The following is a 14,902-nucleotide window of genomic DNA, read 5'->3' as shown; positions in this document are numbered from 1 at the left end:
CATGACACATTATCGAACGTTACGTTGTGTGTCATGGATACTGTTGACTCCAAATCTCCCGACCACTATGTCGATCTGAGACAGCAAGACCGAGACAGCGAGACCAAGACAAGACCGAGGAATCCGAGCCAAGACAAGACCAAGACCACGTCTCAAGACATCCAACTCTACCTAAAAGGCCTAAAAAATTTTACACAGGTTGTTAGTTCTGTGTTTTACAGTTTGTACATGCACTTAATATATTTTCTAAATGTTATTCAATCACTTCACAGCTAATTCATCATGTACAAAAAAGCAGTAGAGAGCTGAAATTTGGAAACACTTTAGAATTCTTCACCTTGATTATTTATAAAAATCCTCCATTGGAGCATCTCCTTATGTGCCTTTGGTAATAAAAGACTGTGGAGGAGCACAGCCTCCTCTATGCCTCACCGCCACTTCACATAGACTGAGACTTCTCAAGATGTAGTGAACCTTTTATTAATTTGTCTGACACAATTTTAAACAAGTGCAGCACGACATATAAAAAATGGCAGCGTTTAGGGTGACTTTTTTGTACCGCGTAGTGGTATTGAGGACACTTAAATCTGCCTCTCGGCAGCAGCCAATTGTGCCTTTCATGTTTTCAGAGTGGGCCTCTTCAGTTTGAGAAAATTGAGGGCCCCAGAATTAGTCCTTCAAGAATTTCAGTTGAGGCAACTCTTATATGATTGTTAGTCTTTAGAAAAAGTGACTTGGACTATTGTAGAGTCAAAGGCAACGTAGATATACTTTGATTTGTTTTAATTTATTAATTATAATTAAATGCATCCTAAAGATCAATACATTTGGTGATACATTTTGCACTTATACAATTACAATATGGCATCTTCTTTTTTTTCCTTTACTCTGTTCTGGAGAGCAGTTTTATCGCTGGCTGTGCTCGATCAGTAAGCAGCTCTGTAAAGATTTGAAGCAGATGCTGAAACAGACGACAAATAACATCTGCTTCAAATCAGCACTCACTGATGAAGCCAATCACCCCACTCCAAACATTCGTCGAAATGTGGATGATGGTTTAAATGCAGTTTATTTTCCTATCATGTTGTGTGACCAGAAAGGAAAAGACAGCAGCACACTCACAGAGCCACAAAAGCCCAGAAAATATGAGACTCAAAGTGACTTCAGTTTTCCTGCTGTGAGATTTCACTTCTTTTTTTTTATTGGAAAAAAAACTATCTTTCTGAGATGTAGTCTTTCTTTATATCTCTACATTTCCTTCCTAGGCAGCAGAATAACATTTTAAATTGGTAAGCACTTGCTTATTTTCGACTTAATTTAACCTAATAATGGAAGCTCCCCTCTCATCGGCTCAGTGTTTTTGCATAATGAGGAGCAGAGACTGCAGCCTGCACTATTCATTATAAATAATCATGACCACCACAAAGGTATCTGGCAAAAAGCGCCACGTAGCATTTGTCTCTGTTCCTGCCTCAGTATGTTGCCTTTGTAACATTCAGGTGTTTCTGTGAGGCCTCTGCTGTTTGTTTGGGGGGTTTCTCCACCCACAGGCAGTTTCTCCCTAATCTCCCTCTGAAATCGTGTATCACGAACAAGCAAAGTGCATTTCTCCCCAACTCGGGCGAATCAGCAGTGATAGACATGAGAGCAAACGAGATGTCGTATCCTTGGACTCGGTCTCCCTTACCTGTCTTGGCGGATTTTACATCCGTGACATTAGTGTAGGAAAATCTAATGAAACTCTGCTACGTGTGAGAGCTCGATTCACAAATCACTGAACGTCTCTGTAAACACTGGACTCACACGCGCACGTGCACAAATACACACACCAGCACACGGGACCACTCAATTACACATGCGGACGCTCGCTCGCTCGCACACTGGACGGTTCAATTACAGGGAGGCTTTGCCAAGTCACTGCCTGCAAATGATGCTGCTATATATTCTTCTGGCTGGTCCACGCCTACGCAGTGCAGATGGCCACACAGATGTTAAGAAGTATAAATGGGGAGTGGAAACAATAACATTTTTTAATGTAACCGAGTCCTTTATAATACCATCTTCTATTTTAAAAAAATCATAAAGGCTCTGTGATCCTTTCTGAGGCTGCTGCAGTGGATTGTAAAATACTCAAAGGCACTCCTAATAATTTTCTTCTTCTTCCATGGGGACCACAAGTATATTGCTAGAAGCATCACAAAGAATCAAAAATAATGCACTGCCTGGTCTAAGGTATCCACCAAGTAAAAGGTACATTACATTACATTGTGTCCAATGAAAAAAAGCATCTTTTATTTCATTTTTCAAAACTCCTACATTAAAGTTGCCCATCTCATCCCAGTACACTCTCAAAAAGAAGACGTTCAAAAGAGAGTGTCACTTTATGGTTCAATGAGGTTAGTAAAAGGGCAATATATGCCAGTGTAAATGTTAAGTTTCTATGTGAACAGCCATTTTTAACTATATTCTTTACAACTCTTACTGAAAACACATTTCCCAGAACGGCTCATACGTGCAGCAAAACACCATATTTAACCTTTTTTTCATTGCTATCAAAATGACAAGCTCTCTGATGATGTGTAAACAAGGGTTGGCAAAATATTTTAATATTTTCTTGTCAAAATGGCTCAAGGAGTTTGTTCCTCCTCTTTTAATTTCCCAGCAGTCTTGTTCTACATGTTTTCATTCAGAATGAATGACTTTTTTTTTTATCAGTATGTTGTTATTCAGAGAACTGACTACTATTATGCACAGTCATATTAAAAACAAAAGGTTTTCACAGAACTCCTGTGCAATCCTGTGAAAAATTCAGCTCAGCCTTAGTGCTTCCAAAGAAATTAGGATGGTATGTATCAACCTGATAATCAAATGTACTTGAGTAATTCACGATAAGTAACTACCTCTATTGTCAGAGTTTGCAGTGCTCAGAAAAACCTCAAAAAACCCAAGAGCTACATCTCAGACTGTACAGGCTTCAATTGGAGGAGGAGGAGCTTCTTCCCGCAGGCGATACGGTCTCTCAATCACACCACCACACAGTCCTGACCCACACATACAGTTCTTACACACACACTGGACATTCTGGACATTGTTTCACTTCATTACTTAAATCACGCTGCTGTTATTGTGTATATGCTGTTGTTATTGTGTATATATTTATTTATATTTCTTCATACATTCTTATATAGTTCTATATTGAGTATTTTGTTGTACAGTTATTTTATTTTCAACTTTAATTTATATATTTTATCTTATTCTCCCAGTTAAATTTACCCTTCATTCTAATTTGTGTTGTACAGTTATTTCATTTTTAACCTTAATTTATATTTTATTCCTTCCTAGTTAAATTTACCCTTTTTAATTTTTCATATTTATTTCTTATTCATAGCCTTTTCCTTTTTTGTTTTCTTTAGGTCACGAGCAGTTGTCCAAGCATTTCACTACATATCGTACTGTGTATGACTGTGTACGTGACAAATAAAGTTTGAATTTGAATTTGAATTTGAATTAGCACATTAAATGTTAAAGTTCAATGACTGAACAAGCAGGGTTTGTTTGGAAGGGTTGCCATGATCTTTTTAGAGAGAAGAGGCTTAGGGTTGCAAAGTTATGTCTGAACTAACTAAAAGTGTCCTTTGGACACACAAGACTGGTGGCATGGTCTAAAACTTTTCAGGGGCTGATATACAGTCATTACTTTATTGCACAAAATGGCAAGAGCATGATGGTGAAATGCAAACTGCATCCAGGACAGAAACAACCGCCTTATACACATATCTTTCCAGGGATCTGTACAGACAGTATGATAACGCTAAGCTAGCTAAGCTAGCTAAAACTTTAAAGCTGAATGTATGCTGACCCTAGCTTACCAGCCAGAGCCTGAACTTCAACAGGTAACAAAGCAGTCAGCCTACATTCCTGCCAGTTCATGTTTCTAAAGTCGAATCACTGTGGCAGATGCTATAAAGTCTCTTAGCGCTGGTTTTCCTCTTTGCTTTGTGTTATTAGTTCATATGCACAGTAAACACCAAAACAAAGAAGAAAGATCATATGTGTGTCCTCTTTAGCATAGTATTTGTGTTGTTGTGTGCAACTGTATCCTCGGGTAACGCAAAGGCAAAGTCACGAGTAGTGTAACCAAGTAATTAAGTAATGTACTGCATCACTTTTTTAAAAAGTAATGAGTAATGTGTAATATGTAAATTTTTTTGAGTAGCCACTCAACACTGCTCTTCTTTCTCTTATATGTGAAGGCCATTTATCTGAGCAGGCTTGTCCATGTTAATCAAACTTTTTGCACAAAGTCATTTCCATTCTACATATATATACATATATGTAATATATATATAATAATTTTTTTTTTTTTTTTTTAAAGAGAGTTCAACCAATAAACCAATAAACTTAACATATTATTGGGTCCTAGCAAAGACTGAGAAATGAACTTTTGTTTGTGCACAAGGGTTGTGATGTCAGGACACATTGTTTTGACAACTTGGATTGTCATTTGAGAATGACAATCTTTAGCCAAAGCAGCTGAGAAACTGAGAGGAAAAGCCCATGGGAAGCAGGATACGATGCAAACACAACACAGACTTTTTGTCAAGTTATTAATGGCTCCCATGCTAGCAAAAAGTTGCCAATTTAAACACTGGCATTTCAATATGGAGCTTTACTCCTGGCCATCTGGTGGTTTCAAATCCAAATATGCACTTTCCCTTTAGCTCTGGTTTGTTATCCAGCAACTCTTGAGGGAAAACGTGTCTCTTTAGAAGGTGAATCCCTCTCTGCATTCAGCAGGTAGTAAGTGACTTTGTCTCTCTGCCCTTTGTGATGACTTTACAGTGGGATTTTCTCTGACTCCTACTACAATATGACACATCCAGTTACAGTTTTTCCATTAATTACCTCCACCAAGGAGGTTATGTTTTTAGTAGTGTGTGTGTGTGTGTGTGTGTGTGTGTGTGTGTGTGTGTGTGTGTGTGTGTGTGTGTGTGTGTGTGTGTGTGTCATTTTCTCTGTCTGTAAATGAAGTGGTTCAAAATTTTTGAGTAAATTCCGATAAAACTTTGTCAGGTTGTAGAGTGACATCGTGATAACAATCCATATAACTTATGACTATGAAACTATGTAACGTTTTGCCAACATATCGAATGTACCACATAGGTCTTTAAAATATGTTACATTTGTCATCTGACCTCTCCTTGGAGCCGGAGATGGAATAATAAGTGGAAAAGCATTTGGGAGAAGGACGCAACCCATAACAGCAATGCTCAGTGGCTAGTGAATCTGAGAGCAGACCACAGCAACCTCCCTGAACATGGACCAGTAATGATCACAGTGTCAGATATCCAAGAAAGAGTCTCCAGTATAAAGAGTTGGACAGCACCAGGCCCTGACATGGTTCACGCCTACTGGCTGAAGAAGCTGACTGCACTCCACGAGCATCTGGCAGCACAAACGAATCAGCTGCTAGTCAATGAGAGACACCTGGAATGGCTAACCCAAGGCAGGACAGTCCTGATCCCCAAGGACCCCCAGAAGGGACTGGTCCCATCCAACTACAGACCAACAACCTGCCTCAGTACTACATGGAAGCTCCTGTCAGGCATCATAGTGGCAAAAATGAACAGGCACATGGCTCAATATATGACTGTGGCACGGAAAGGAATTGGCAAGAATACCAGAGGCGCAAAACACCAGCTACTGCCAAGCAGTCAGTCGAGACTGCAAGACTAGGTTGACCAACCTGTGCACTGCCTGGATTGATTATAAGAAGGCCTATGACTCGATGCCCCACACTTGGATACTGGAATGCCTAGACCTATACAAGATCAACCGGACTCTAAGGCTGTGTCCCAATCCAGCGACCGCACGCTTTGGAGTACGCATTTTGAGACCTATTACGTCACAGCAACGCGATGACAGTTGTCCCAATCCGAAGTGTACTCCAAATTCGGTCTCCAAATGCGGCGTCGATTTCCCCAAATTTGAAGTGTGGTTCAGTGTAGACTTCGTGGTCCCATATATCCAGTGATAGGAATAACGGCGTTACAAGTAACGGCGCTACTAACGGCGTTACTTTTTTCAGTAACGAGTAATCTAACTAATTACTATTCCTATCGTTACAATGCCGTTACCGTTACTAACAAGAAAATGCGGTCTGTTACTATTTTTCAACAAACAGACGGTTGAAGCTGTGTTCAGCTTACCGCATCTTATATCAGTTGCACGGAAGTAGCTGTCTACGTAAGTAATCTGGACGCTACAGCTTTAAGCAGCTGCGCGCGCTCCCGCGGACGGCAATCTGCCTGCCGATCACTTTTTGGCACAACACCTGGAGCTAAGGGGCAAAACAATCGCATGAGTGCTGCTGTTTGACTGAGGAAGAGTCGTGGTAAGCCAATCACATGACCACTTAAATACAAAGCAACAAGGTGATATATACCAGTTTATAAATTGTGTTGATAGGCCACGTAAAACCAGAATCATGATAAACAATATATACGCGGCGTTTTTTCCTCAATAGTTTCGTCGCATTTACTGTCTAAGGACAGCGCTAGCAAGCACTCTCTGCTTATGAGCAAAAAACCCCCCAAAAAACAGAGATGTTCTGTCCCCACTGCTGTTCTGCATAGGCCTGAACTCCCTCAGTGAGATCATTGACAAGACTGGCTATGGATATCAACTATGGAGCCACCTCCACTACATGGATGACATCAAGCTGTATGCCAAGAGTGAACGAGACATCAATTCACTGATCCACACCACCAGGACATACAGCAATGACACTGAAATGTCGTTTGGACTGGAGAAGTGTAGTCGGATGATAACAAAGAGAGGGAAGGTAGTCAGAACTGAGGGGATCGAACCACCAGAAGGCAACATTGCAGACACAGAGGACAGCTACAAGTACCTGGGGATCCCACAGGCAAATGGGAACCATGAAGAGGCCGCTAGGAAAGCTGCAACCACCTGCAGGTACCTGCAGAGGGGCAGGCAAGTCCTGAGGAGTCAGCTAAACGGTAAGAACAAGATCTGGGCTATCAACACCTGTGCCCTGCCCGTGATCAGGTACCCAGCTGGGATAATAAGCTGACCAAAGGAGGAGATAGAAGCCATTGACATCAAGACCAGAAAGCTCCTGACCATGCATGGACCAGCACCCTGAGGCTGTATGCTAAGCGGAAGGAAGAAGGCAAGGGACTAGTGAGCATCAGCACCACAGTCCAGGATGAGACAACGAACATCCACAAATACATCAGGAAGATGCCACCAACTGACCACGTCCTAAGTGAATACCTCAGGGAGCAGAAATCCAAGAAAGAGGAGCAAGAGAGGCAACCATCATCAAAGGATAGACACCTGCAAAGTATGTACCACCAGCAGATAGAGGAAGTGGCTGACATCGAGAAGTCCTACCAGTGGCTGGACAAAGCTGGACTGAAAGACAGCACAGAGGCACTGATCATGGCAGCACAAGAACAAGCTCTGAGTACAAGATCCATAGAGGCTGGGGTCTATCACACCAGGCAAGACCCCAGGTGCAGTCTGTGTAAAGATGCCCCTGAGACAGTCCACCACATAACAACAGGGTGCAAGATGCTAGCGGGCATGGCATACATGGAACGCCATAACCAAGTGTCCGGCATAGTGTACAGGAACATCTGTGCCGAGTATGGCCTGGAAGTCCCAAGGTCAAAATGGGAGACGCCCCCTAGGGTGGTGGAGAATGGCCGAGCTAAGATCCAGTGGGACTTCAGGATACAGATGGACAAAGTGGTGGTGGCTAACCAACCAGACATAGTGGTGGTAGACAGGCAGAGGAAGATAGCCGTAGTGATAGATGTAGCAATACCAAATTACAGCAACATCAGGAAGAAGGAACGCAAGAAGCTTGAGAAGTACCAAGGGCTCAGAGAAGAGCTTGAGAAGATGTGGAGGGTGAAGGTAACGGTGGTCCCAGTGGTAATCGGAGCACTAAGTGCAGTGGCTTCCAAGCTAGGCGAGTGGCTTCAGCAGATCCCAGGAACAACATCGGAGATCTATGTCCAGAAAAGGACAGTCCTAGGACCAGCTAAGATACTGCGCAGGACCCTCAAGCTCCCAGGCCTCTGGTAGAGGACCCGAGCTTGAAGGATAGACAGGGGTGAGGGGGGATTTTTTTTTCATATATGTGTGTGTGTGAGTGAAAATCAACTTCATAGTAATGCTACATAGAGCTAATTCAAACTACGTTTCTTACTGCCATAGTTTGTAATTGCACCATTGAGGCATACATGGAATAATATATGATATTCTAAATATCATGTTACTTTGAAGGTCTGACCTCTTCTTCAAGGTCAAATAAGGTCAAACTTTCATAAAATCTATTTTATCCTTAAAACTATGTATAAAAATGTTCTGCTTTTGTTTGTATTGGCAGCAAAAGATACTGATATATTGGGATTCTACATATTATGCTATTGCTTGCATCCAAATATCATGTTACATTTGAGTTTCACTTTTACATTTCACACTTTTTTTCATGTTGACCCCAAAATGTTCTGTCTTAAAAGGAAGTAGAGAGAAAGAGAAGCTGCCTACTTAGTTAGATATATAGCGTAAAATAATATTATATGATAAGTTATTCATGTTATACATAACAGTTGTCAACATCAAAGTTGTCTGTCATGCCACCCTTATCTAATTTTTACTGCACTACAAACTTAAATGACATTTGAGTTTAAATGACACCGCTTAGAGCATGAGCTGCCTTGGTGGAAGTTTTAAATCTCGTGTGCTTTTTAGTGTTTTGGCACCACCTATAAGCTGGATCTATAAGCTGCTTTTTGCAAAAATCTACATAGAGACTTGCGTTACGAGATTTGATTGGGCAATACACTGTCGATAATGAAAATGAATGAGCTCTTGTCAGTACCTGTAGGCTCGCATTGGCTCATCAAATGGCCCATCGGCCCAAAATTGGGGTATGCTAGATTACCGGTCCAACCCTGTTCACCAGAAGAAAAAATGTCCACCCTTATTCAATTTTAGGGTTCAATAAAATTGAAGAACAAATCAGTTTGCAGTTACGCTTTGTCATCTGTAAAACATCCATAGCATGTGTATATATACATAGGTATTCAAATGCATGTCATAAACACCAAGAATCATTCCCAACCCTTGTGATGATGTCTTTAACTGTGCCTGAGTGTAAAGTAGTGAGTTGTGCCTGCAGGTTTATGAGGTTGTTATAAAATTAAAGAATTCAGATGTTCAGAAAAAAAAACTGTGACAAGATTACACAATTCAAATTGGCAACAATCATTCTCATTTTCATTGCTCATTTGTTTTATGTACCAAAATGGAACACGTTCTGATGTAAGTGTTTGGAAGCCCTTTTTTTCTCAATACAAAAGGTTTCTCTAAAAAGGAAAATCTGAAGGAAACTTTATTTATTTATTTATTTTTTCGCCTGTCCCATTTGGTTCTTTAGCCATCAGAATTGTTGTCTGAAGACCAACAAGGATACCCAATGGATCTACTTTGCCAAATGGATCATCGTGGCATTGCCGTATTGGTCCGTTTGATCGACCTTTGTTTTTATTATTTATTATATTTTATTTTCAGATGTTACAGACGGGACAGACATGAGTGAGGGATAGGAAAGGGGGGGAGAAAGAGGAAGGAAAAGAAAAACAGAAGGGGAGAGGGACAGTGAGAAAGGGGGGGAGAAAAAAAAATCTCCTGGATCACCTGTTGAGAGAAGAAGAATAGAAAACAAGCAAAAAAACAAAAACAAAGCAACATACTAAACACAACACCATCACATTAATCTAGCTAAGTGTAAACAGCAGTAAATACTAAATATTCAATGTGGTTGTGCAGCACGCAGGACAGACAGCGCACAATGTGCTTTGAAGTAGCAGCCAAGAAAGGTGTAATTTAAGTCTACGAGCAGTGAACATCCGTGTGCACACCTGTGTGGATCAGCGCGCTTGTATTCAAATGGTTTCCACATGTAATGGTCTGCAAGAGGATGTAGCGAGCCATAGCCCCGTCCCCCAGGGCATGAAGCAGGCATGGAGGCATGTTGTTGTTTTTTTAATGAAGTGCAGCTCGTAAGCTTATAACATAAACTGAGATGCTGTTGTTTTTAGAGGAGCTGGCTTTTATAACATATTTTTATTAACCAATGTAAAAATATGCTTTCAGCCCTAATTGGAAACAAAAAAAGACTAACAGCACAAAAGTGGTAAAGTTTTGATCCTGCTTTTGTTTATAGGTTTGCTCAAAAAAATTATACCAAGGTTGAAGACTTTCTGTTCCTCAGGATTGGGCATAATAAACACATCCACGTTGTGTCAAAAAGGGGAAGCACTTCTCCAAAAGTAAATGTCACCCGTCCCCTAAACCACCATAATCACGCTTAATAATTGATGCTTTTCCAGATAGCTGTCATAGATTTGAATGATCTTTTCACCACTCTGCTCATGTGCAGCAAAACAAAATCCACTTTTCTCGTCACAGACATACATTTTTTTGTGCTACAGTGTGGAGAAAATATGCAGTCATGTTATATTGCAAGGAAATGAGAAAGAAAAATCAGAAAGATGATGGGTAGAATGAAAAGCCTGCACCATCTGCTGTTATTGCAGATTATTTTTCAGAAAATCACATAAATCAAATCTGTCACTGTTAGGCAGAGTTAACAGGCTTTGTAATAAGCTATTTTTCATCTTTTTTCTTTTTTTTTTTGTTAGGAGTAAGATGTTTTAAAGTCCCCTGAGCATGATCACACCCACACACTTTGCACTCATTTTCTCTCACGCATTTGCAATAAAATGAATGAGATCTAGAGCTAAAAGCTTATTAAATGCCCTGCTGGTAATTTCTATTAGTAAAGTTTGGCAAGTAACAACATTAATGTTCTGTTGTTTATGTCTTCCCCTTCAGTGGTGAAATTCAGAATCATTGATGTTTAATCTCCGTCTCTGACCAATAGCAGAAAGAGGGAGGATGGAGTTCTAAAACTGGGGAATTACGGTACTTGGCATTTTATACTTCCTTATCACTTATCTCATCATAAAATAGAACTACGAGCAGGGCTGAACTAGGAGAAAAAATTCAACCCAGGCATTTTTGGACCAGGAGCCCCCCCCCCCCCCCCCCCCCCCCCCCCCCCCCCCCCCCCCCCCCCACAAAACATACACTTCTTTCACAATAAACTCACACTAAATTGGACTGGAGTGGATGATGCCTTCATTCACCTCCTACATCGTCCCCTCTCTCACTTCTGGGAGACTGCTGGGAATGCTGTGAGAATCATGTTCTTTGATTTCTCTAGTCTTGTAGGACAAGGTGGAAAACTCAGGAGTGGACGATCCCCTCACAACATGGATACTGGACTACTTCACCAACCGACCACAGTATGTGAGAACTCAGGGCTGTATATCAGACAGGGTCGTCTGCAGTATGGGGGCCCCACAGGGAACGGTTTCCGTTCCTCTTCACCAGCTACACTGCAGACTTCTCCCACAACTCCACCCAGTGACAGGAAGAGACTGAACAGGCTGATCCGGAGGGCCAGCTCTATTCTAGTATGCCCTCTGGACCCACTGGAGGTGGTGAGTGACAGGAGAATGGTGGCTATACTGTCATCCCTGTTGGACAACATCTCCCACCCCATGCATGAGACTCTGACAGCACTGAGCAGCTCCTTCAGTGGCAGCTGCAGCACCCACGATGTGGGATGGAGAGATTTTGCAGGTCTTTCCTTTTATCTGCTGTCAGACTCCACAACAAAGACTTTACAGATGACCACACACATGTAGACAAACACACAAACGTCCACACATGTGCAATACCACTAAGGGCGATTTTTCTGACAAAACAGAGTATTTTATATAGTATGTTATTCTTCTTATTTTATTCTGTTCCATTGTTTTTCTTAATCTTTGCTGCTTGTAACCTTGCACAGTTAACTTTCTGCTGTGACCTAACAAATTTCCCACATGTGGCACTAATAAAGGTTTATATTTTTATTTTTTGTGCAAGCGGTGTACGCACACAGCAAAAGTAGGGGAGAGCCCAGTTGCAATATGAGATTTGATTGGGCAATACACTGTCGATAAAAAAAAATGAATGAGCTGTTGTCAGTACCTGTACGCCCGGTGCGCAGCGGCTCATCAAATGACCCATCGGCTCAAACTTGGGGTATGCTAGATTACCAGTCCAGCCCTGTTCACCAGAAGAAAAAAATTCCACCCTCATTCAATTCTAGGGTTTAATAAAAGTCAACTAGACCTTAGCAGGTTGTAAAATTATTTAAATACAGGTTCAGCTGGACAACAGTACCGGAGCTATTACACCAGGAGTGACCAATTAAAATTCTCAATTCTTAATATTCTCAATTTCACACATGTGAGAAACTGGGTCCATAGACTGATTATTAATTTTATGATGAACTCGTGAACTGCTAAGAGTACACTCTTAGAACACAAATCATAAACACGTAACAATAATTTAGGATTTAATCAACAATCCCCAAATATTCGTGAACAAAATGCGCATTTTTTTCATTCAAAGCTGCCTTTATACAGCGCTACTGCTATTTTGGTTGAAGTTTCATTGCTTTCTCTTTTCGGTTCTTTTTTTGTTACTCAGGAGGTAAAATCTAGTCTGTTTGAGGCTTGAATGAGTGTATTAGAGTTCGGTATAATGACTGACCTCTAAAACAGCTGTTATATAAAACCATGTAAATACCTATTTCAGTTCTGGGTTCGTTTCAGTCATTTGCATTCTCTTCTACAATCCAACACTTTTCCTGTTAGATTAAACACCTGCCAGTCATAGTCCCTTTCACTGAGTGCGATGCTGCCAGTTTCTCCTTAATGTCAAACTACTTTGGCATCCTGCATGCAATTTCGGATTATTGCAACTCGGCTGTGTTGTGAACATCACAGCTCTCATCTAGAACCATTAGTTCCAAATGAGACTTTATTAAAGTTTTGTCTTTATTAAAACTGGATGCTTAGCTAGAGGGGTTTTTGTGTTGTTCTATTTACAGTTAGAGTAAAACATGCACTTATTTCACATACTGTCATGGTCCTGGGCCATGTGGGCCCAGTATTCTTAGTTTTCATGTATTTTTGTATTTTGTTCTTTATTTAGGCCATGCTTCCTGGGTTGATCTGTTACGTTGTTCCTTATGTGTTTTCCCTTTGTGACTCTTACCCCCTGTGTGCCCCTCTGTGTATTTATGAGCCCTCGTCTCTCTTTGTGCTTTATTCTATGTTTTCCCCAGCCCGTTATGTCTGCGTTCTCCCCGTGCTCTCTCTCCTCCTGTCTGAACCTCTGTGCCTGTACCCGTCAGCGTTATGTTCACCCCGCCCTGTCTCGTTATGGTTATCTGTGTCACCTGTGTTCCCCGTGTGTTCCCACTTTCCTCGTTAACCCTCTGTGTATTTCTGTCTGCGTCTTCCTCTGTTCGGCGTCGCGTTCTCCCTCATGCCGTGTGTGGTTCTCCCCGTGTCTTCCGGTATATGTTACTTTAGCTTTTCCCAGTTTAGTGTAGTTTTGCATTGCTTTGGTATCATCGTTATTGTTTATCACTTGTCAGCAATAAAGCTGCATTTTGAGTTTATCCCCCGTGTCTGTGAGTTTGCAATTTGGGTCCTCATCCTGCCTGCCACACGGCCGAAACATGACACATACATTCACCAAGTGTTTTAGCATGGAGTTATCGTTCTTAGAAAAAACAGTTTTCAAATGAAATGTATTATCCTGGAAGCAAAATGGGGACACTGGGATTGACCTTTATGCTATTTATAAAAATCTCTATGAATATTTAATTTATTTCTTATCGTCTTATCTTCCATCTTCATTGTTCAGTCATGACAGCAGATTGGTTATTGGTTCACTGTATTAGTACCTATGCACAAACAGATCTGCACTAAATTCCCACAAAGGCAGTACCAATTGCTTATAAGCTTGGTGGGTTTTATTCAGAATAAACTAATAGCTTAAACAAGCAAGCACATCCTGGAACTTTCATGGAACTTTCAATCAATATCAATTTAATTTAATGTCAGCTCCCAGTGGCCTTTGTGATATGACCAAATGAGAAATGGATGAGCTATTACACCAACCAATTCAATTTGATTTGATTTATATAGCGCCAAATCACAGTCGCTTATATTGTAAAGACCCTACAATAATAGAGAGTCAACCCCAGCGATCACATAACCCCCTATGAGCAAGAACTTGGTGACAGTGGGAAGGAAAAACTCTCTTTTAATAAGAAGAAAACTCCAACAGAACCAGGCTCATGGCAGGCAGTCATCAAGTATATCATTTCCCTTTAGTGTCTAAAAACATGTTCTTAAGATTTAAACAGGCATTTTAGCTCCAAGCTCTACAGTTCTGAGTCGTTCTTCCACATTCTCATTTTAGAACCGAGCAACAACTGGAAAAATGGCAAAGACCAAACACAATTTGGTCTGGTAGTTAGTGAGAATATCACTTGTGTTTCTTTCCACAGCTTCCAGTACAAACAAGGTTTGTGCTAAAACCTTTATGGGCTTCTCACATGGGAAACAGTCCTCCGCTCTCTTTCCTACACCTCGCTCCCTGCCTCTTGTTAAACAACACGGATTGTCTGGAGTAGTGGAAGTGGTATGTCCTGTAATAAGGAAAACCATGGAGACAATAGAGTAATCAAACTGGGCCTGAACAATATGAGGGCATGTTTTCAATTAATAACAATTTTCCACTTGTTTTTACTCCAGCAGTCTGAAATAAAGTGAATGTGGTTTTAATTCAAGCACGCACACTACATCAACAGCATTTCAGAGATGCTTGTCATCACCCAACTCACTGATGTGATGCTTGGCTAACCTCTATTTTAGCTGTTACACTGATA

The sequence above is a fragment of the Astatotilapia calliptera genome, chromosome 8 (assembly GCF_900246225.1).
Source record: "Astatotilapia calliptera chromosome 8, fAstCal1.2, whole genome shotgun sequence".
Lineage (NCBI taxonomy): Eukaryota > Metazoa > Chordata > Actinopteri > Cichliformes > Cichlidae > Astatotilapia > Astatotilapia calliptera.
The sequence above is the reverse complement of the archived record's forward strand: the minus strand, read 5'-3'. Positions refer to the sequence as shown.